The sequence below is a fragment of the Amblyomma mixtum genome, chromosome 3 (genome assembly GCF_055824585.1).
Source record: "Amblyomma mixtum isolate Tamu chromosome 3, ASM5582458v1, whole genome shotgun sequence".
Lineage (NCBI taxonomy): Eukaryota > Metazoa > Arthropoda > Arachnida > Ixodida > Ixodidae > Amblyomma > Amblyomma mixtum.
Window position 1 is genome coordinate 205,580,047 of NC_143014.1, and position 23,983 is coordinate 205,604,029.

Consider the following 23,983-nt stretch of genomic DNA (forward strand, 5'->3'; position numbering starts at 1 on the left):
CGCGGCCGGGATCGAACCCGCGTCTTCCGGGTCAGCAACCGAGCGCCGTAACCACTGAGCCACCGTTGCGGGGCTAATACCACCGTTTTGTGCAAGACTATAGAATATGTGTTACTCCACTGTGTGCCACAGAAGAGAGAACATAAACGACAGGACAGGGGCGGAACTTCTAACTTAAATGATGGCGTATCAAGCTGGAGAAGCTTTCATAAGCAGCCGAAAAGCAAGTGACGGGCGTCTGACACAACGAAAGTGGGAACAGTAAAATTTGGGAGATGCTTAAACTCCGCCTTAAAGGATATGACCTTGATTGCGGCGGTCTCTTTTCAATGGAGGCGAAACGCAAGGCACCCATGTGCTGTGGGATGTCAGCACACGTTAAAAACACCCATGTGGTCGACAATAACCTGGGGCCCTCGACTATAACGTCCCTTGTAGTCTGTCAGTTTCGGACGTTAAATCCCATAAACCCAATCAATTCAAACCTGAAATGACAATTTTGCAGCAATACGTGCATATCCCCGTCATCGTGGTACTGAGACGAGAGGCCGCTGGGTTGTCGTACGCGCAACCAGCGACAACGCGCTGCAGTTAGTGCGCTTTCCCGCAGTGCTGTCTCTGTGCACACGAGCGCTGTAGTCATGCAGAAAGTTAGGTGCGCTTCACCGCAGAGCAAGCACTGAGCGCACCCACGCTGTAGCAGACGACGCGAAGCACCGCCTCCAGGCCCGTGTGCGCCTGCGCCTCAGAGCTTCGATGCGCGGCCGCGCCGGATGCGCTCGCGCCCCGCGGAGCGCGGCCACGCTGCGCCGTGTTCGTACTTAGAGTGGACGACCCTGTACAGCCAGAGAACATACTTCGGCTCTAACTTATATGACCCATTTTTGAGGCTCTCATGCTGGGGCCAGTGACACTGAGTGCAGTTATTTAATTTAATTTCAGTTGCAGTGGTGGTGCAGATGATGTTTAACAGAGTAGACTGCGGGGCCAGTTGGTCATACATAATCTGAACGAACAAACGTAGCGTTTAAACAGGACACAGAAAGCTTATGAGGACAGGACGGGGCTACAACTTACAACTGAATGAAATCGATAAACGAAAGACACATCCCTTCTCGAGCAAAGACACGCATGCGCAAACTTGAAAGAATGACAAAACTGTGATAATCTAGAAAAATCCGGTAAAAGAAAATGAGACGAAAAGGCAAGGAATAGCCACCGGTCATGAAGATTGTTTACAAACATTAAGTGCGTCTTAGAAAGTTTCTTTCTTTTTCCATTAGATAAATAGATGGTGTGCTAATGCACGTGTCACTACCGCGTTGTGATATTTCATGAGCTTCCAAGATTTCCCTCGCCAATTGATCTTTACATATCACAATATAATATCACAACGCGGTGGCTATTCCTTGCCTTTTCGTCTCATTTTCTTTTACCGGATTTTTCTAGATTATCACAGTTTTGTCATTCTTTCAAGTTTGCGCATGCGTGTCTTTGCTCGAGAAGGGATGTGTCTTTCGTTTATCGATTTCATTCAGTTGTAAGTTGTAGCCCCGTCCTGTCCTCATCTTTCTGTGTCCTGTTTAAACGCTACGTTTGTTCGTTCAGATGGTGCAGATGATGAGTACAATTTAGTAGGTTAAGCTGCTGATAGCTCTTATTATAGGACCATATTGGTTCTACCTTCCCACGAAACACAAAACGTCTTACAAACGTCTCGGAACAGCTAAAAATGACTACAAACGTATTGCGCTGCGTTCAAACGTCTCATAGATGTCGACAAGCAGAAGTTTCCTCTGCGACGTCTCTTAAACATCTGCAGTCAGATGTGTGCTGTGAAACTTCTGTGAAACATCTGAAGTCAGATGTTTTCTAGACTTGTTTCTAACACGTGGAACTTGAGACCACGTCAATGAGACGCGCCCAGCAATCAGCAGGGAGTTGCCGCCGTGGATTAAACATGCTGTAAATCACGGCACATAAATTAGATGGCTCTCCTGCTTGACGTTTCGAAGAGCAGGCGCGCCGGTCCACAGACCGCTCTTTGTATTCGAACACTGAAAGCGCGTTTTCTCCTACGGAGCCCGAATCACGTTCCACATCGAGTGCAGCTAAGCCGCCACTCGTAAGGCTGGATTTAGGTAACATATAATGGCCCTGAAAGCCGACGGTAGTTACGCGAGCGAAAAAATTTGCTTCATGTTGCGAACGCCTCTGTTACGCCTCGGCTAGCTGGCGGCAGCACGCGGATTGACAGGCGCAGCGTACGCTGCCTACGCCGCCTTCCCATATGCCTTCCCGCCGCCTTCGCCGAGCTCGCTCGCGCGCTTGTCACCCGCGCGCTATCGTGTCGGCAGATCTTGGAGGCAATAATCTTTCTTGAGTCACGCCGCAGCTTGCTGCTTGGTGTCGCTCCGCACGGGGGCGATGCAGGCTAGTTTGCCTCAGTGGTTTTAACCGTTTCAAGCAGAAATAAATCTTAGTGCAAGCTGCAAGTGCTTAGTTTTACATGAAAGTATTAGATTCAGTTTGTTTTTTTTTGGTTCTTTGATGATTTGTTTATTTTTACGTTTAGAAATTTAGTACTTCATTTGGCGTTGCAGAGGCTAGCATAGGCTAGCGATAGCTACGCGCGCAAAGTGGATGCTGCATACGTTTCGCTGCGCACTTTTTTCCGCGCTGGTTGGCACTTGACGCCGCTGCAGTTTCCCCTTTTTCTGCGGTATAGGGAACCGCAGCTCAAGTTTGCCGTGTCGACTGCAGCGCCTTAACACACAGCATAGCGAGAGGAGCAAGCAGTTCTGGGGGCGCTCTTGGTGCTATTCCACGCCACCTTCCTGAGCTTATTGGCGTGAGCTTCTGCGCGCTGTCGAAGCCACACGTGGTGCGTGTCAGTTATCGGGGTTATGTCTACAGAAGCGAGGCAGATAGTGCTATCAACCAAACGCGGGCTTCTAATCGTTCAGAATGTGCCCTCGCGATTGTAGCGGCCCAAGCGACTGACGGCAGCAGTTTTTAGTCGAACAGTGGAATAACTGCAGTGCCACCTGGGCAGCGCACGTTCCCTATCGTTTACTACCAGTTTTGCACTGAGATGTGAGCCTCGTTTTCCGCAAAAGTAAGTAACCTTCCATTTCTTTTCTGTGGTGAAAGTGTCGGCCTTGCTTTAGCTAAGCCTCTAACGCGCCTGATTGAACGGTCGGCTAGTGTGTCACTCCTTTGGTTTACAAATCACAAAACAGTATCAGCCAGTGCTTTACATACCAAAGTGCTATTTGAGCTTTTGTTAAGTGGATACAGCTAGGCTATGCGAGTTACTTTCTTTACCAAGGCGGTGACAAATGAACGTGACAAAGCTTCAAACCATCCAGCTTTGTTTAAGCGTACGTTGGTAAGGCGCGAATTTTTTCCTAGACAAAGTCTGTGCTCTATTGCATTCTGGCAGGGTTTTATTCTTGCCAAGGACTCTCATCTGGCCACCTGTGTGCTCCAATTCTCCTTGCTGTGATTGCCGTCAGTGAAACTCCCGTTAAAAAGGCTTTGGTTATCTTCACTAAGGTATTTGTTTGGGCTAGTCGGTACATTGTTAAAACTGAAGGCATAAGGCACGAAGGACCTGTCCTGTCCTTCGTGCGCTGTGCCTTCAGTTTTTGGTTATCTTAACTGCGTCAAGCTTTTATTTCATTACGATTGAGAGCCCCGGCACAAAGGTAGTTTACTGAGTGGTGCTGCTGTGTATGTGTGCCGGCTGTTTGACAGTGCAGTGAAGTACTGCGGCGCTTTGCAGGCGTGGCAGCTTTTATTTTTTGGGGAACCATTGCGTCATGCACAGCTGGCGTTGTCCCTGCTTCACTGTGTGCATTTCGTTTTGGGTACAGGCTGTTCAACAGTGGTTTTCAGAGGACCTCCTTGCCTGCTCAACTTCTCAAGTTTTGGTAAGCACGCTTTGCAGCTGACACCTTTTCTTTCACTTCATGATTTCTTGTATAGGTCTAGGCTGTTTGCTAATGTTCATTCCACAAGCCCCATTATGTGTTTGTCCTTTAGGACCCCAACTGTTGGCCGGAGGAGCAAGGACCTGGTCTGGTTTCACGCAAATTAATCGCAGCACCTTGTACTTGGTTGTTCAGAAGACTTGGCCTGGAGATTGTTTCAGTTCTGAGGTGGGAATCTGGACAAATGCTTCTTGTGCAGTGGTGTAAGTAATCTCTTGCCCGCTGTTTGAGCTTCATCGTACAGATTAGAGAGGGCTTGTTTGGCAATGCAGTGTTAAGAGCCTTATACACACGCACTTTTATTTGTCTTATCTTTCAGATGTGCCCCTGTGCGGCTGTCAAGGTTAGGTCGAAGATTTAACGCATCTCTTGTGTATACTGAAGTGATGCAGGTATTACCAGGACAGCAGCATCTCTTCTATGGTTTCGTGCGACGGTGCAAGATGTCAACCATCAACCACTTTTGATTCAGCCACTTCTTTCAGGTAAGAGAAAGCCTGTTTGCGAGATGCAGCTTAGGAGGTTCTGTGAGTACAGTGTGCATCACAGTAAGGCAGTGCACTTGCTATTGACTGCTTGGCTTTCAGTGTCCATGCACGCTGTTTGAATTTTGCTTCTCTTAAAGGCCTCCACAGTGGTTGACTTCTTGAGTTTATGGTGAGCCGTAGCACTCTGCTGAAATGCCGCTTGCAATGACATCATATGCTTATATGTTTTTGGTTAGCTTATTTTATTGCCTGTGCTGTCACTCCTTGCCATTTCCTGGTCTTATTTGCTTCCGACTCCTCATTGGCCATTCTACATGCACCTGACTGACTGTGCTTTTGGTTACTCTAATATTTTTCACTTCTGCAGGCTGCTGAACAGAGCTGGATTTGACTTCCACTTGTATACCGTCTAGTTGGCATCCTCCTTGCAAGAAAAGCGATGTTTGGAACACCTAGCGATCTCTTCATTGCCGTCCACATCACAGCAACTTGATCGTCAACGCATCCGTTGTGAACAAGGCCTGGGGCCGAATGAATTTTTGATTTAACAATTGGTTGCTGCTCGACACTTTCCCGCCATCCAAGTGCTTACCGTTGTAATGTCAGCCAAACCAGTGAAGCTACCTCCTCCATGGCTTCTAACATGAATTTCCTGGTCCCTTTTTTTTTGTGTGGGTGTATGCACTGGATTCAATAAAGAGAAATGCAGTGACTGAAAAGTGTGCTCATTTTTCGGGTCTTTGCAAATCAGCTTTGAGTTCATTTTTGAGTGTATACCAGAAAAATGAACTATAACATTTTTAAAGCTTTAGAGGGTTTAAAGGCAGCACTAAAAATCAGTCTTGAAATGCGTAAGATATTACAGGCACCCATTTCGGAAAAAAAGGAACGTCTAAAAAAATTCTAAAAAAGTTCTACCTCAGAAGTTTTCTAGCCGTATACAAGCGTAGCGTTAGCAGAGCTAATAGAGGGCTAGTAGACGTCGAAGTCTAAAAAACTGCTTAGATGAAACTTCTTTTAGATGTCAAGCTTTTTCTTCCGAGACTTTTTTTAGACGTCTATTAGAGCTTTTCGTGTTTCGTGGGTTGTTTGTCAAAAATGCAAACATTCATTTGAAACATTGGGTGCAGTTGGGAGGTCCAATTGGATGTAATGGGTAAGACCAATTGGGCCCACCAATTGGAAATCCAAATGGTCAAATTCTAAAAACTGATATCTATATTATTTACGGCGGGCTACACGTCTCTCAATAATTAATTAAGGAGCCTAATGGTAATAATTAAAAAGTTGACTACTCAATATTAGTTAAGCAGTCCGATAATTAGCACGCCTTAGCTGCACTCCGATGCATTGTACCGCTGCACAATGCTATACCGAAAAAAGTGCTGTTCTAGCTCAAAAAGCCTATTTTTAAAAATTGAAACGCCCTGCAAGCACACAAAAAAAAATTAGGTACAGCTGAACCTGGTTAGGGAGTGAAAGGTATGGGGTATCGGGCAACTATAAGTGGCTTGGCGTCTGTAACGTTGAGTGCGTTCCGGACACTGGTTAGGCAGCGCACCCACCATACCAACCCTGGCAAGGTGCAGTTAATGGTTGATCGCAAGAGTTTGCTCACCAAATGAACGCTGTGGCCTATTCCTGCAGTGCCGCGTGTCTGCCACAACGTCGCTAACGCATGCAGCTCACATCTCTCACCCCACATACCTATATGCGCGATTCAGGCATCCACAGACCCTGGGAGCCAGCTATGTGCATTTCCTTCCATTGGAGAGTAAAACGTTGTCAACGCCCACCATGTCAACGCCAATGCCAGTGAACACAGTGAACGCGTTTCTGGCACAATGGTGTCAATGTGAACGCATGCAGCACACATCTGTCACTACCGCCACATAGCTTCCCATTGGACCACAAAAGTCCGTCGGACATCCGTTTCAGATCCGAACGTCCGCCACTGTCCGCAACCCAATTTAAATGTCCATCAGTCGTCCACCGAACGTCCATAATCGGAAATTAGCAAAGTCCACTGGTAGTACATCAGGTCCTGCGGATTTTCGCTTTTGGACGTCCATCACTCGTGAACCGGTGAAAGTCCTGCTGATTCACTCTTTTGGACGTGTGAGTCGGTCCGGCGTGGTATGATCTGGTCATCCGCTGTACAGTCGTCAGCACGCTTAACACGAACGCTCGACGCGTGTCCTAGTGACATTAGCGCCGCTGGGGGTCGTCCACTGCGTCCGAGACAATATTAGGGTAGAAGCAGGGCACGATGCTGTCTCCAACCGCCGCAAACAAACCGTGCAGCATGGTCTCTGACTCAGCGCCCAGCGTTCACGGACTGTAATTAATATCAGCAGGACGCGCAATCGAGCGTTCGCTGACGACGGTACCGTCTTTGTCAAAAGTAACCAGGCTGCATAGTTTTCTTCTAGCTCGGACAGTGGAGCCCTTCCCACGAAACACAAAACGACTTACAAACGTCTCGGAACAGCTCCAAATGACTACAAACGTCTTGCGCTGCGTTCAAACGTCTCATAGATGTCGACAAGAAGAAGTTTCCTCTGCGATGTCTCTTAAACATCTGCAGTCAGACGTTTGCTGTAAAACATCTGTAGTCAGATGTTTTCTAAACTTGTTTCTAACACGCGGAACTTGAGACCACTTCAAGGAGACGCGCCTAGGAATCAGCAGAGAGTTGCCGCCGTGGGCTAAACATGCTGTAAATCACGGCACATAAATTAGATGGCTCTCCTGCTTGACGTTTCGAAGAGCAGGCGCGCCGGCGCAAAGACCGCTCTTTGTATTCGAACACTGAAAGCGCGTTTTCTCCTACGGAGCCCGAATCACGTTCCACATCGAGTGCAGCTAACCCGCCACTCGTAAGGCTGGATTTAGGTAACATATACTGGCCCTGAAAGTCGACGGTAGTTACGCGAGTGAAAAAATTTGCGTCATGTAGCGAACGCCTCTGTTACACCTCGGCTAGCTGGCGGCAGCACGCGGATTGACAGGCGCAGCGTACGCTGCCTTCGCCGCCTTCCCGCCGCCTTCGCCGAGCTTATAGTGAACTATAGCCGAGCTCGCTCGCGCGCAGATCACCCGCCCGCTATCGTTTCGTGGCGGCCGATCTTGGAGGCAATAATCTTTCTTGAGTCACGCCGCAGCTTGCTGCTTGATGTCGCTCCGCACGGTGGCGATGCAGGCTAGTTTGCCAAATTGGTTTTAGCCGTTTAAAGCAGAAATAAATCTTAGTGCAAGCTGCAAGTGCTTAGTTTTACATGAAAGTATTAGATTCAATTTGTTTTTTTTTGTTCTTTGATGATTTGTTTATTTTTACGTTTAGAAATTTAGTACTTCATTTGGCCATTTGGCGTTGCAGAGGTTAGCGATAGCTACGCGCGCGAAGTGGATGGTTGTATGTTTCGCAGCGCACTTTTTTCCGCGCTGGTTGACACTTCACGCCGCTGCAGTTTGCAGTTTCCCCTTTTTCTGCGGTATCGTTTACTACCAGTGTTGCACTGAGATGTGAGCCTCGTTTTCCGCAAAAGTAAGTAGCCTTCCATTTCTCTTCTGTGGTGAAAGTGTCGGCCTTGCTTTAGCTAAGCCACTGACGCGCCTGATTGAACGGTCGGATAGTGTGTCACTCTTTTGGTTTACAAATCGCAAAAAAGCATCAGCCAATGTTTTACATACCAAAGTGCAGAGTTGAATGTATTAAAACAGGGCATTTGCATGTATTTGAGCTTTTGTTAAGTGGATACAGCTAGGCTGCTCTCGCATGCGAGTTGTTTTCTTTACCAAGGTGTTGACAAGGTGAACGTGACAAAGCTTCAAACCAACCAGCTTTGTTTAAGCGTACGTTGATAAGGCGCGAATTTTTTCCTACACATTGATTAAAGTCTTTGCTCTATTGCATTCTGACAGGGTTTTATTCTTGCCAAGCACTCTCATCTGGCCACCTGTGTGATCCAATTTTCCTTGCTGTGATTGCCGTCAGTGAAACTCGCGTTAAAAAGGCTTTGGTTATCTTAACTGCGTCAAGCTTTTATTTCATTACTGTTGTGTCCCCTTATTGCTTTTGTGTGTGTGCGCCCCCGCATCCTCCTCCTAACGACCACTCGCATCCTCCTCCTAACGACCACTCGCATCCTCCTCCTAACGACCACTTGCCCCTCGTCGCACGCTGTCGCCAGATGCCCCCCCATGGTGCGCCCCCGCATCCTCCTCCTGTTTTGGGAAGCCACTCCCTCCCGTGGACGCTTCTCCGCTCCCTCCTTTCTTCGGGCGGCCAGTTCGGCCCCTGCCTCGGTCGACGCTGGTCGCACCCTCATCGGCTTTAAATAAACGAAGTCTTAAAGTACCGTGTGCGTCTTTCGCTGCATTCAACACAGCGACCGGACACGACAGTGGCGACGAGAAAGTGGATTCGACCCGCGCTACGCAACGCTATTGACAAGCCATGGCTACGCGAGGGTTTCCCAATCAGATACCAGAGTTCAACGGCTCATCGTGGTCATCGTGGGTTGGACGCCTTCAGTTCTACTTTGAAGCTAACAACATCACAGACCCAGCCTTGAAGAGGGCCAACCTGCTGACGCTGTGCGGGGAGCAGACCTACGATACTGTCTGCGCCCTTATTCAGCCAAGCACACCAGCGGCAGTGTCTTACGACGACATCGTAAAAGCGCTGCAAAAGCACTACGACCCAAGGCCATCCGAGGTCTACAGCCGGGCTCGCTTCCAACGACGAGATCAACTGGGAGGAGAAACTGTGAGCGCCTACGTAGCCGCGCTCAAGAAGCTCGCTGCCGACTGCAATTTTGGAACGCTGTCGACAACAGCTACCGGGCAGGAGGGAGACGCAGCTTCTTCTGCTAACACCACCATGCTTCCCTTGGACGTGATGTTACGCGACAGATTTGTGTGCGGACTGAGTGACGAGTCACTGCAGCAGCGCCTGTTCGCTGAGAAGGACCTCACATTCAGCAAAGCTTACGACATCGCCGTTCGAGCGGAGAGCGCCGGTCACCAGCAGAGAGGGATTCGCCGGAACACCGAGCCGGTACACCAGACAAGCAACCAGGTGCGCAAGCCTTCTGTTGTTGTAAAATCGGTCAAAAAGGCACAACGCTGCTGGCGGTGTGACGACCAACACAACCCCCAGGGATGTCGATTCCAGTCAGCCACGTGTAATTTTTGCCACAAGCGAGGGCATATCGAAAGAGCATGCATTACGAAACGGAGACTTGCCAAGATAAAGTCACCTTCCCAGCCTAATCACAGCGTCAACGCCTCAGAGAATACGCCGCTATCTGATCTCCATGGAACAACATCAGCAACACCATCTGTGTTGTACGACCTGAACACCATGAATCTCGGCACGCGACCGAAGATTTTTACAGAAGTAAGCGTACATCACCAGCTGATTAAGTTCGAGGTGGACTCCGGCGCAGCCTGTACTCTGATCAGTGAGGACACGTTCCGAACTTCATGGCCATCTGACGCACCCGCCCTGCAACAAGACGACACGCACCTGCGAACGTGGTCAGGACAGAATCTGCCACTATTGGGCTCTGCCAACGTGCAGGTTAACTACAACGGCCAGACCCATACGCTACCTCTGCTTGTTGTGAAGGGCACAGGATCAAGCCTTCTAGGGAGAAACTGGTTTTCTCCACTAGGCGTGATGATATGCGGCATACACCAGACGCAGAGCCAGAACATGGTTGAGCAACTGCAAGAGAAATACGAAAGAGTATTCTCGGAAGAGATTCCAGGAAACGAAGGGCCCCCGGTCACACTGGAGTTGTTGGACAACGCGCAACCCAAATTTCTGAAGGCCAGGCCGGTGCCGTTTGCTCTCCGAGATTCAGTTGAAAAAGAGTTGGACAAACTGGAGCAGCAAGGTGTCATCGAGCCGACGCAGCATTCAGAATGGGCCACACCACTTGTCGTAGTTCGCAAGAAGAACGGAACCATACGCCTCTGCGGAGACTACCGGAGCACCGTCAATCTTGCGACTAAAGCGTCCTCTTACCCGCTACCGACACCTGAAGAAGTATTCAGTGTACTACGTGGCGCAAGAGTCTTCAGCACATTGGACCTCACCCAGGCGTATCAGCAGCTGAAGGTGAGCGAGTCAACTGCTGAATTATTGGCAATTAACACACTGAAAGGCTTGTACAAAGTCAAGCGACTGCCTTTTGGCGTAGCTGCAGCCCCGGCCATATTTCAAAAATTCATGGAGACAGTGCTTCAGGGCATCCCAGGAGTTTGTGTCTACCTTGACGATGTCATCATCAGTGGCACTGCCACTGAAGAGCATGCAGTGCGCCTAGAGCTCGTTCTCGAAAGGCTAGCAAACGCTAATTTGTGCATAAGCAAATCGAAGTGCTGTTTTGCGGTGCCAGAGGTGCAATTTCTGGGACACCGAATTGATGCGGAAGGCATTCACCCTACCGAGGACAAAGTGCGAGCGATCACAGAAGCACGAGCTCCAACAAACAAGCAGGAGCTACAGGCTTTTCTCGGACTCTTGACGTTCTACGACCGGTTCTTGGAACAAAGAGCTACCGTGGCCAACGACTTATACCAACTCCTTCGGAAAGATGTGACATGGACATGGTCGCCACGCCATCAGCAGTCATTCGATGCCCTGAAAGACCTGATTCGAAGATGTACAGTCCTCCGCCACTACGACGAAAGGAAGCCTCTGCTTTTGGCTTGCGACGCATCACCGTACGGAGTCGGCGCGGTTCTATCGCAAACTGACGAGCAAGGAAGGGAAACTCCCATCGCCTTCGCCTCACGTACGTTGTCGCAAGCAGAACGCAACTACGCGCAACTTGACAAAGAAGGGCTAGCCATCGTCTACGCGGCGACACATTTTCACCAGTACATTGCCGGCCGGAAGGTGACCTTTATAACCGATCACCGACCGCTATTGGGCATTCTGGGACCACAAAGGCCTATGCCACCAACTTTGTCTCCGCGAATGACACGTTGGTGCATCAAACTCTCAGCGTACGACTACGCTCTGGTCTACCGCAATGGGAGTAAACATCAAAACGCCGATGCGCTAAGCCGTCTGCCACTAGACGCAACTGTTGACGAACCATTTCCACCAGGAGACGTTCTGATGTTCGAAGCACTGCCAGAACCTCCGCTTACAGCAGGCACAGTTGCAGCATCTACGCAGAAGTGCGCAGCTCTCCGGCTAGTTTACACAGCTGTTCAACAAGGCAACGTGCATAAACTCAAAGGGGACAACTTCGACGCTTACCGAAGGCGAGCTACAGAGTTGAGCACCCATCGCGGCTGCATCATATTTGGGTCCCGAGTTGTGATGCCGAGAGAACTACGCGCACAAGCTATGTCTCTCATCCACGCCGGACATCGGGGCATCGTTGCAATGAAAAAGTGTGCCAGAAGCTACATGTGGTGGCCTGGCATTGACAACGACATCGAAACAGTGGTGCGAGAATGCAAGCCTTGCCAGAGCAGCCGGAGCGCCCCGCCGAAAGCTCCTGTCCCAGAATGGGAAAAGCCAGACACACCATGGCACACACTGCACATTGATTTTGCAGGACCAATTGAGGGCTGCACTTTCCTTGTGGTCGTAGATGCCTACACAAAGTGGCTTGAGATAAGGCAAATGGGACAGACGACTTCGGCAGCAGTCATTGACAACCTCCGATCACTATTTGCAACGTTCGGCCTGCCGCGCAAGGTAGTGTCGGACAACGGAACACCGTTTGTGTCTGCGGAGATCCTCAAGTTTTATCGCGACAACGGGATCTCATCAGTTACATCGGCCCCCTACCACCCAGCGACAAACGGACAAGCCGAGCGCTACGTAGCCGAGCTAAAACGCGCCCTTGAAAGAGATCAGACAGGCTCGCTGCAGCGCCGCCTTGCGCGCTTTCTCTTCAAGCAGCACACGACGGTTCAGAGCACAACAGGCGAGACCCCCTCGAAAATGATGTTCGAGCGTGAAATGCGAACCCAGCTCACAGCCATCCTCCCCGAGCCAAAGGCAGAGACGTTCCGGGAAGAAAAAGCAATTCCGCGCTGCGGCACGCTTAATGAGGGGCAGCGCGTCCTCGCCCGACAGTTTCTGAAAAAGCCACGCTGGGAGGAAGCTACAATTGTCAGACGCATAGGCCTGCGCTCTTGGCTCGTCAACATACATGGCACAGTAGCACGCCGACATCTCAACCAGCTGCGTAGATTTACGACGCCGTCTGAGAGCTGTCCGCCAGCGGAGAGAACACGTGCACCATCTTCCCACATAGCCTGGCACCTCTTCCCGGAAGAAGAGACTTCGCCCAGGACAGACCTAGGAGACACAGCGAACAACAGCCAGCCTACAAGTGTTTCTCCCCCGAGCGCACAAAGCCAGCGCGCCTCCACGCGTGAGCGCCGACCCCCTGCACGATACCAGGCAACTTTCTAAGGGGGAAGGAAGTGTTGTGTCCCCTTATTGCTTTTGTGTGTGTGCGCCCCCGCATCCTCCTCCTAACGACCACTCGCATCCTCCTCCTAACGACCACTCGCATCCTCCTCCTAACGACCACTTGCCCCTCGTCGCACGCTGTCGCCAGATGCCCCCCCATGGTGCGCCCCCGCATCCTCCTCCTGTTTTGGGAAGCCACTCCCTCCCGTGGACGCTTCTCCGCTCCCTCCTTTCTTCGGGCGGCCAGTTCGGCTCCTGCCTCGGTCGACGCTGGTCGCACCCTCATCGGCTTTAAATAAACGAAGTCTTAAAGTACCGTGTGCGTCTTTCGCTGCATTCAACACAGCGACCGGACACGACAATTACGATTGAGAGCCCCGGCACAAAGGTAGTTTACTCAGTGGTGCTGCTCTGTATGTGTGCAGGCTGTTTGACAGTGCAGTGAAGTACTACGGCTCTTTGCAGGCATGGCAGCTTTTATTTTTTGGAAAACCATTGCACCGTGCATAGCTGGCGTTATCCCTGCTTCACTGTGTACATTTCGTTTTGGGTACAGGCTGTTCGACAATGGTTTTCAGAGGACCTCCTTGCCTTCTCAACTTCTCAAGTTTTGGTAAGCACGCTTTGCAGCTGACACCTTTTCTTTCACTTCATGATTTCTTGTATAGGTCTAGGCTGTTTGCTAATGTTCATTCCACAAGCCCCATTATTTGTTTGTCCTTTAGAACCCCAGCTGTTGGCCGGAGGAGCAAGGACCCGGTCTAGTTTCACGCAAATTAATCGCAGCACCTTGTACTTGGTTGTTCAGAAGACTTGGCCTGGAGATTTTTTCAGTTCTGAGGTGGGAATCTGGACAAATGCTTCTTGTGCAGTGGTGTAAGTAATCTCTTGCCCGCTGTTTGAGCTTCATCGTACAGATTAGAAAAAGCTTGTTTGGCAATGCAGTGTTAGGAACCTTATACACACGCACTTTTATTTGTCTTATCTTTCAGATGTGCCCCTGTGTGGCTGTCAAGGTAAGGTCCAAGATTTAATCCATCTCTGGTGTATACTGAAGTGATGCAGGGGTTACCAGGACAGCAGCTCTGCTATGTTTTCGTGCGACGGTGCAAGATGTCAACCATCAACCACTTTTGATTCAGAGAAAGCCTGTTTGCAAGATGCAGCTTAAGAGGTTCTGTGAGTACAGTGTGCATTACAGTAAGGCAGTGCACTTTCTATTGACTGCTTGGCTTTCAGTGTCCATGCACGCTGTTTGAATTTTGCTTCTGTTAAAGGCCTCCACAGTGATTGACTTCTTGAGTTTTTTGTTTGCCGTAGCACACTGCTGAAATGCCGCTTGCAATGACATCATATGCATATATGTTTTTAGTTAGCTTATTTTATTGCCTGTGCTGTCACTCCTTGCCATTTCTTGGTCTTATTTGCTTCCGACTCCTCATTGGCCATTCTACATGCACCTGACTGACTGTGCTTTTAGTTACTCTAATATTTTGCACTTCTGCAGGCTGCTGAACAGAGCCGGATTTGACTTCCCCTTGTTGCCGTCTAGTTGGCATCCTCCTTGCAAGAAAAGCGATTTTTGGAACACCTAGCGAGCTATTCACTGCCATCCACATCACAGCAACTTGATCATCAACGCATCCGTTGTGAACAAGGCCTGGGGCCGAATGAATTTTTGACTTAACAATTGGTTACTGCTCGACACTTTCCCGCCATCCAAGTGCTTACCGTTGTAATGTCAGCCAAACCAGTGAAGCCACCTCCTCCGTGGCTTCTAGCATTAATTTCCTGGTCCTTTTCTTTTTTCGTGTGGGTGTATGCACTGGATTCAATAAAGAGTAACGCAGTGACTGAAAAGTGTGCTAGCACATGCATTTATGGCTCATTCTACAGCCATACATCCCTTGTAATGTGGGCTCTTTGTTCGGGTCATTGCAAATCATCTTTGAGTTCATTTTTGAGTGGTGTATACCAGAAAAATGAACTATAACATTTTCAAAGCTTTCGAGGGTTTAAAGGCAGCACTAAAATCAGTCTTGAAATGCGTAAAATAATCCAGGCACCCATTTCGGAAAAAAAGGAACGTCTAAAAAAATTCTAGAAAAGTTCTACCTCACAAGTTTTCTAGCCGTATACAAGCGTAGCGTTAGCAGAGCTAATAGAGGGCTAGTAAACGTCCAAGTCTAAAAAACTGCTTAGATGAAACTTCTTCTAGATGTCAAGCTTTTTTTCCGAGACTTTTTTTAGACGTCTATTAGCACTTTTTGTGTTTCGTGGGTTACAGCTTCCCTGAAGCTGAAATGGCCGTTAAAGGTAAGGACTGGGGGGTCTTCGTACCTTCCATTACGTTTTGATCTGTAGGAAAGCCACAAGGGCTCCACTATACAAGCTAGAAGCAAACCATGCAACCTGGTTACATTTGACAAAGACTGTACATATCTGTACCCTTGACATTTTTCAAGTGCATATGTACAAGTTTTCGTTGTCAAACGAACAGTTACGTGCATCAAATATAAACCTAGCTCTGCAACCATACAGTTTCTACACATTTAATTAATTCAAAACGCGCTGTTACAAACGGGCCGGCGGCTGGCGGACGCCTGCGAACGGGTCAGCGGCGGAGCCCGCTAGAACGAAACGAGACGGGTGGCTGGAGCAAAAAGAACGAGGTTTATTTCGTGGCTTTGGTTTTCATAGCCAGTCAAAGAAAACGAGAACGAAAGGAAATGAAAGCTGTGCTTGGCCCTGACGCTGTGCGATAAGATGAGCAGGGCGGAAGAGGGCACACGTGGCGCTGACGAAGCAGTTAGCTGTTCGCAGCATGCGCATTACTTTTGCGCTCCAGCCAGCAATAGCCACTGCCAAAGCCGGTCCAGTAGACACCCTAGAAGTACAGTGCTCTAGAACCAAGGTTCTAGAGCACTGTACTAGAGGCGCGGCGGGAAGAGCAAGGTAGATATACCATGGTAGCGAAGGCTCCATAGACGCCCATTGGTCCAAAAAATGGCGGCTCATGGGGGCGCCCCTATTTTTTTTTTTTGGGGGGGGGGGGGGGGCAACTTCGTATGAGTGACGTTGAATGACGTCATGCATACGTATGCTTTTGGCGCGAAGTGGTCTTCTTATAGATAGAACCCGCATTTTCGAGCCGGTACCACTTGTGTTGCCTTTCAGTGCGCACCAACATTTGCCAGTCAAATGTGCTCGAGTTCCTGCTAGTTAGTTAATTTGCAGTTGGGAACCCAATGAAAGCGATTGGCAAAGAAGTCAGCATAGAAAGGCAGCAACACTTTCAGACGCTGGCTAAGCATGCACGATTCGTAGTGGAAACCTTCGTGGAAATACTGGTGCTAGTACTTTTGAGTACATCAAGGTATGATGCACAAAGCACAGGCTCAAGTGCACAGTTTGTAATACAGAGTACGGCAAGTATGGTTTTCATATTAATAGTTTATTACAGCAACCAAACAAATACAGTGATAAAGCACACCAATAAAAAATGCGCGTCACAGGCAGCTCAAGCAGTAGTTTTTTTTAAACTGGCTATTCATCTCAATGGTCACAGTGCGGATAGGAAAAGGCCCTGAAGTTCCACGAACGTTGCCAGGTAGGAAATTGAAAAGTATAGAAAACAATTCTACAACAGCTTCCATTGAGGCAAACATGACATAAGTAGGCGCATCAACACATAGACCATGCAGCACACAGGGATTACTCTTCACATTTCATTTCTTCAACTGAAAGAATATAGCAGCTATGTTTACACCTGCATGACAATATTAAAAACAAGTTTTAGCATCAACAAGCCTGCTCAACGCTAGAGCAATACACCATACATAGGGCCTGCGCACAACCTCGAGACCTCCTCCTTGTCGCTTGCCGCCGCGGTGGCTGAGCGGTTATGGTGCTCGGCTGCTGGCCCAAAAGACGCGGGTTCGATCCCGGCCGCGGCGGCTAGAATTTCTTTGGAGGAGAAATTCTAGAGGCCCGTGTACTGTGCGATGTCAGTGCACGTTAAAGAACCCCAGGTGGTCGAAATTTCCGGAGCCCTCCACTACGGCGTCTCTCATAGCCTTAGTCGCTTTGGGACGTTAAACTCCATAAATCAATCAAATCCTTGTCGCTAACCGAAGTAATTTGAAGCAATTCTAATCAAACTAAAACATACATGAAGTGCAGTTTAAAGTGAAGTGCAAGGGCATTCAATACAGCCACTCCTTCCTCGAGTAGGCACAGCATCGAGACGCAGCTATCCTGGCCGCAGATGCGCAGACAGTTCGAAATGCTTGGAAGAAATCCTCAGGTTTCGCAGCTGGCACGCCGTCTTCTCCAGGCTGAGGTTGCGGCAGAACTGCACCCACGTTTTGCACCTGGGCATGATGCAACGTCCACGTTATACAACTGCACCCAAATGAATACCATGTACTCCAAACGTCAATACGCCAAGATTCCTTTCACCTAAATGCAGTACGTTATAACTATGGCAGAAAATGCTCGCGCCAAGCCTCCGCGCCTCAGAGTACGGTTACGCTCGCCTGATACCACGCGGCTAGCTGCTTTTCTATGCTCAAAGAGTGACGAGAGCGATGCAGCGAAATGAGTTTAAAACTACACTGAGGGTCATGTATACGTAGAACGGCAGTAACTATGCCGAATTCAGTTAAGGCACAGTCAATGCGGCTCACACACACATGGTTGAGAAATTTCGATACTGTCAGTTGCGAGGGGATCCTAAAATTGGCTTCACGGTGCTGCAAAACCCATTAATGACATGCTCAGAGCTGTTAGGCAGCGCAGTTGGTTTTAAATTGACCATGCGGCAAGTAGAGGGCACGTGGTTGCTCACGGGAGCCCGGTATCAAGTTCACGTTGGTTACAGTCGGCTGCACGAAACTAGCTACCCAAGCAACCACAGATATCCGTCGGACGTACGAGCTAGATCCGAACGTCCTTTGCCGAGATCGGACGTCCATCGGACGTACGAACACAATCCGATTTCGGATATCCGTATTCGTACATCCGCCGGACGTACGGACAGTGTCCACTTTTGTATATCCGCATGAGAGACGAGGTGGACGTCCGAAGGATGTAAGGTCGAGTATTTTCCCAGGCCATGAGTATGGACGTTTTTTATTTCACAGAAAATTCGAGTCTTTCGTGTATGTATACTGTTTTATTTGCATCAGTTGGAGGGTTTGACGCGAAGACGTTTGTAAATTGGTACGATTCCACTCCTACCCACAGTGCAAAAGCCGCCAACGAGCTAAATTTATCTAAGTGGAGAAGCAGGTGTTGCAGCATTTTGCAAGAACTCAATGAGTAGTTTTATATTTTAAAACTTCTCCAAATTAGAGGAGTTGCGCGACATGTCCACTGTTTTGCTAGCTAAACTTGCCATTGAAACCATTCGTAAGCATCAAAACTCCCGTGCATTCTGCTATCACCATCATCATAGATGTCAGTTCGCGGTCAGACCAATCCAATCCATCAGTACGGCTCCGTAGCGCTTTTGTTGATGTGTCGCGTAGTGTTGTCGCGCAGATCTTTATAGCTCTGTTATTATAAAATGTGGCTTTGTTCGGTCTGTGGACGAAAGTTGTATGTAACTTAAGCAATTCGAAAGATACGGGAAGCGCCTGAAGCTCTTCTGGAACACCGGAATCCCGTACTGCGTCGACCTTGGTGTAAAGAAGGCTTAGTGCACATGTGATTGCCTACGAAGGTATGTATCCAGTACACTTCTTGGAACTTTGCTTCTAGGGCAATGCAGCATGCTCATATAACATTCGTTCACAGGACAGTGGAAGCAGTAAACGCGAGGAGATGGCTTCCACAAGTGTGTGCTGTTCTCACACTTTCGGGAGCCTACATCACACAGCTGCGGGAGCCCTCAACTCGCGCGGCTAGGTAATTCCCAATCCTCTTCAAAGTTGCGGGACGGAGTATTTTCGCATCTTGTTAATTTTTAAGGCATCGCTATGTTCACTGTGCCTATATAAAGAGTGACAACGCGCGAAAGGCAGACCATAGGAAGCACGTGAGGTCGCAGTGGTTCGCAACGGAAGCTTTGCGGCTTTCTGTGCACAGTCGCGTACAGTATTGCGCAGGTTAGTGCCCTAAGGCCCATGAAAATAAATAAACAGATACATTGTCAAATATGGTGTCGAAAAGTGTGAGCTGTTATTGCCTTATATTTATTGAGGTGTTTGTTAAAGTGCATTGTCTGTTATACTTGCAGCATTAAACACTTCTATTAATTGGTTCCAATGCTTTTACTTGGGCTACTGCATTGTGCCATTTGTTTCACATGACTGATGTTTGCCGCGTTCTTTTTTATTTCAGAAATCCTGTGGGTGGGAAGATTACGGATGTGTGTCCCAAGCTTGCCACATTTGTAGAGTCTCATTTAAGAAATTTTCCGAATGTAACCCATTGCTCTGCTGATGTATCATCAACCACAATAAAATATGCGGTCTATGCATCAAATTGTTTTTGGTTTTATTGCATTGCGCGGAGTGAAAAAAGCACGCATGCACCATATATGCGAATATTCGAGAAAGATCCGCCAATGGACGTACTCAACTGGACGTCCGTCGGCGGGCGAACCGTATACCTTTGGCCACCTTTCGGACGGCCGACGGACGTCTACCAGCTGTTTGCGGATGTTCAGCGGACGTACAGAACATCCGAAATAGACCTCTGTCAGCCGTCCGAAGGATATCGGTGGTTGCTTGGGTATAAATAAGACAAATTATGGGTGTCTTTTGCACACCCTATGACTGCAAGTGCATGCCCTGCAATTTACTTAAATATCCCGATAACATGAAGCCAAGTGCGCATGAAACGGTTATAGCTACGAATGGGCGCGGAAAGCCCGACAAAAGCATATCTAGAGCAGACGACAACGGCGAAAGCTCACCTGCGAAAGTCCAGAGGGAAGCGGTGTAGTCTTGGTAAGATACCGACGGTACAGCCCACGCTGTCAGAATGTGCCCCGGAGCAAGGTTTCTTCACATGTCACAAGCTCACCTTGAAATGCAGAGCTAAGCGCTTGAAACGATGAGCGCGAAGCCTCGAGAAAAGGTTTCGCATTGGCCGTACACCGAAGGAAACGCTTCAGCGGGATGCAGATCTTGCCAAACGGTGACAGAGAAGCGACGAGCAAGGACGACAAAAACTTCTTAAAGGGGCCATTTCGAGACCGGCGAGCTTAATTTGCACGCTTTCCAAGGCGCGCCATAGCAGGCAGCTGGGGATAAGAAATCGCTTCGTAAGCTCCCGCAGCCACTGTGGCCGGTGTGTGCAAGGCATGTTTCCGGATCTGCTGTCTGCTGGAAAGAGCCAGTGGCATTCAACAATGCACCAATGACAGCCGGTGGGATGCGAGTCCTTAAGTTTACACACTCAGTAATTAGCTTTCTTGACAAAGGGGCCAATAGTAAGTATTGCTGAAACACTACAGACTGCATCAATACGCCTATTTTGATCAAAAAGAAATGTCCTGTGGACGTCCGCCAGTTGGAAAGTTTGGTCCTTGGGGTAGTGTTCGGACGTCCCGCATGCGACGGCCGTGTTCTGACTTCCTCTGAACGTCCCTTGCAGAAGCGAGAATTTTCCACCGGGCGTCCTGTGGCCGTTTAAAAAAGGCACGTCAGTTTCCGGACGTTTGACGGACGTCCGATTATCCAATTTTGGCGTCCATGGGACTCTCACTGGACTGCCATTTTCTTTGCACCGGACGTACATCGGACAACCGATGTACATCCGTCGGACATTTCGGACCTCTACAGATGTCCAGCGGACAGTTCAAACATTTCTTGCATGGCATCCGTTGGATGTTCGATGGCTTTTCGTGGTCCAATGGGGTGTGCTAAGCGAAAGCCTTGTGGTCAACCCACTACTGTTCCCCGAACCGCTTGGCGCATGGCGGCTTCCCGCATGTGCGGTTTTTATTGTCTTTGGCGACTGCGGTCGCTTTTTGATTGCACTGTTTTAGAGCGCAGCTCTTTGGCTCCCGTTTCGCGGCGTCGCCGTCGCCTTTGTCCGTTTGGCGTTCATTGTGTTCATTGGCGTTGGCGTTGACGTTTTACATTCCGATCATTTTAAAGAAAGGAAGCGCACATAACGCTCCCTGGGTCAGTGGACGCCTGAATCGCGCTGCTGTGTTGTTGTTGCGGCCGCAAGAGCCGTTGCCTAGCAACCGTCACAGTGGACACCCGAACCGCACCGTAGAGGAAGGGAGGAAGTGGGAGGGAAAGAAGAAAGACAAATAGGGGCGGTAGTGAAGAAAATGAAAACTGTATTTGAGGAAAGGGAATTCTGCAGCAACTGTCTCGCATATCTCGATGGACACCTATCATCCGTTTGTAGAGGAAGGGAGGAAGAGGGAGTGAAAGAAGAAACAAAGAGGGCTCGTAATGAAGAAAATGAACTTGAGGAAAGGAAATTACGGAGAAGGTTGCGCCACTGCGCGGAGGAGAGGCCACATAGGCACGATTCCAGCGCACGGACAGACACCGCGAGCATGACCGGACGCCGCAAGTATGGACGGACTCCGCGAGCATGAGCCATTAAAGGCTTTCGCCTTAATAATTTAACTCCAGGTATGGGCACGGCGCCGCCCGTCTTTACGAGGGTGTAGCAGACGACGCGCGAGATGTGTAGAAAAGCGAGACTGCAGCGCCGTTAGTTCCAGCGATGTCCACGATAGGCACGCCAGAAGAATGTTGGTATTATATCGTATTATCATTTCGTTTCATGTTGAGCACAACAAGTGGCCGAAATCGAGAGCCCTCCACTACGACACCTATCTCACTCCTTTTTCGCCCACTCCCATACCCGCTGCGGTGGCTCAGTTTGAAAAAGTATGTTTTCACTGTCGGCCGGACCGGCATCTTTTTCACCCGTTTTAAAATATCCTGCCCTAGGCCTCCACTGTAAGGTGCACGATACAAAGGTGGCGGCATCATAATATCAACCAGATCCTTATACAGCTTCTTTTTGGGAACGTTATACAGGTATTCTAGTGAAAAACGCACTTCCAACAACCTGCACTCTAATACACTACCCGTTAAAACCTGGCTCCATGAAAAAGGAATCTTTGTCCCATGGACAACAAATTGCCTGTTATGTAAGCAGCCGGAGACAATTGAACATGTTTCCCTAGACTGCTGGGACGCCATATTTTTCTGGGATGTCCTGCAAAGAACCATCAAGAAAGAACCCAAGCAACCACCGATATCCTTCGGACGGCCGACAGAGGTCTGTTTCGGATGTTCTGTACGTCCGCTGAATATCCGCAAACAGCCGGTAGACGTCCGTCGGCCGTCCGAAAGGTGGCCAAAGGTATACGGTTCGCCCGCCGACGGACGTCCAGTTGAGTACGTCCATTGGCGGATCTTTCTCGAATATTCGCATATATGGTGCATGCGTGCTTTTTTCACTCCGCGCGAAGCAATAAAACCAAAAACAATTTGATGCATAGCAGGTATATTTTATTGTGGTTGATGATACATCAGCAGAGGAATGGGTTATATTCGGAAAATTTCTTAAATGTGACTCTTCAAATGTGGCAAGCTTGGGACACACATCCGTAATCTTCCCACCCACAGGATTTCAGAAATAAAAAGAACGCGGCAAATATCAGTCATGTGAAACAAATGGCACAATTCAGCAGCCCAAGTAAAAACATTGGAACGAATTAATAGAAGTGTTTAATGCTGCAAGTATAACAGGCAACGCCTCAATAAGTATAAGGCAATAACAGCTCTCACTTTTCCACACCATATTTGACAATGTATCTGTTCTTTATTTATTCTCATGGGCCTTAAGGCACTAACCTGCGCAGCACTGTACGCGACTGAGCACAGAAAGCCGCAAAGCTTCCGTTGCGAACCACTGCGAACTACACGTGCTTCCTATGGTCTGCCTTTCGCGCGTTGTCACTCTTTATATAGGCACAGTGAACCTAGCGATGCCTTAAAAATTAACAAGATGCGAAAATACTCCGTCCCGCAACTTTGAAGAGGATTGGGAATTACCTAGCCGCGCGAGTTGAGGGCTCCCGCAGCTGTGTGATGTAGGCTCCCGAAAGTGTGAGAACAGCACACACTTGTGGAAGCCATCTCCTCGCGTTTACTGCTCCCACTGTCCTGTGAACGAATGTTATATGAGCATGCTAGCTGCATTGTCCTAGAAGCAAGTTCCAAGAAGTGTACTGGATACATACCTTCGTAGGCAACCACATGTGCACTAAGCCTTCTTTAAACCAAGGTCGACGCAGTACGGGATTCCGGTGTTCCAGAAGAGCTTCAGGCGCTTCCCGTATCTTTCGAATTGCTTAAGTTACATACTAATTTCGTCCACAGACCGAACAAAGCCACACATAATAATAACAGAGCTATAAAGCTCTGCGCGACAGCACTACGCGACAAGTCAACAACAGCGCTACGGAGCCGTACTGATGGATTAGATTGGACTGACCGCGAACTGGCATCTATGATGATGGTAGTAAATTTCACAGGTTCCCTATCTTCCTTGCATCAGAGGTGCCCCGCCAGAGACGGTTGGTTTAACTCTCAAGACTGAAGCTTGATCTCTGCACCAGGGGTGCCCCGTCAGAGACGCTCTCAAGATGAGTCGAGACGCAGGGATAAGGCGAATACTTGAAGATTTATGTACAGCTATTTACATTGCATATACAAGTTTAGGCACTCGAGACAAATTAACGGCACAAAGAGACAAAACAACAAAAAGGTGGATCTGGCTAACACTAGGGGAGGCCCTACTCGGCATAGCCGAAGATGCATAGCATCTCACCTTAGTGCAGAACTCCGGTTCCGGCTCCGGGGCCCGGTTTTAAAGCCCTAAAGGCTCGGCCCACATTCCATAGCTTCCAATCATGTTGCGGTCTTAACATGATTGGTTCATCCAGGGCATGGCCAGCCCTCCAGCTTCCGTAAGGTAGAGCACTCTCTCCACCATAAAATAAAAACAAACACAAATAGACATTCGTGCCAGCACGTGCGCGAATCGGTACCGCG

General features: G+C 48.9%; 3 long non-coding RNA genes across 7 annotated transcripts; all 3 read left to right on the plus strand.

Moving 5' to 3' along the window:
- Window positions 1-3,009: 3,009 nt before the first annotated feature.
- Window positions 3,010-5,504, plus strand: LOC149353397 (uncharacterized). 5 transcript variants are annotated; one of them, XR_016290976.1, is made up of 4 exons: window positions 3,010-3,118; window positions 3,879-3,935; window positions 4,048-4,198; window positions 4,315-5,500. It is a non-coding gene; the product is annotated as an uncharacterized LOC149353397 (long non-coding RNA). The 5 variants fall into 5 exon arrangements; XR_016290973.1 differs by adding an exon at window positions 3,446-3,558 and having other exon boundaries at window positions 3,071-3,118; window positions 3,879-4,198; window positions 4,315-5,504; XR_016290975.1 differs by lacking the exon at window positions 3,010-3,118 and adding an exon at window positions 3,405-3,558.
- Window positions 5,505-13,300: 7,796 nt separating this feature from the next.
- LOC149353398 (uncharacterized) lies at window positions 13,301-14,245 on the plus strand. Its single transcript, XR_016289580.1, has 3 exons — window positions 13,301-13,551; window positions 13,664-13,814; window positions 13,931-14,245. It is a non-coding gene; the product is annotated as an uncharacterized LOC149353398 (long non-coding RNA).
- Window positions 14,246-18,269: 4,024 nt separating this feature from the next.
- On the plus strand, window positions 18,270-19,427 carry LOC149353399 (uncharacterized). Its single transcript, XR_016289581.1, has 2 exons — window positions 18,270-18,663; window positions 19,284-19,427. It is a non-coding gene; the product is annotated as an uncharacterized LOC149353399 (long non-coding RNA).
- The last annotated feature ends 4,556 nt before the right edge of the window (window positions 19,428-23,983 follow it).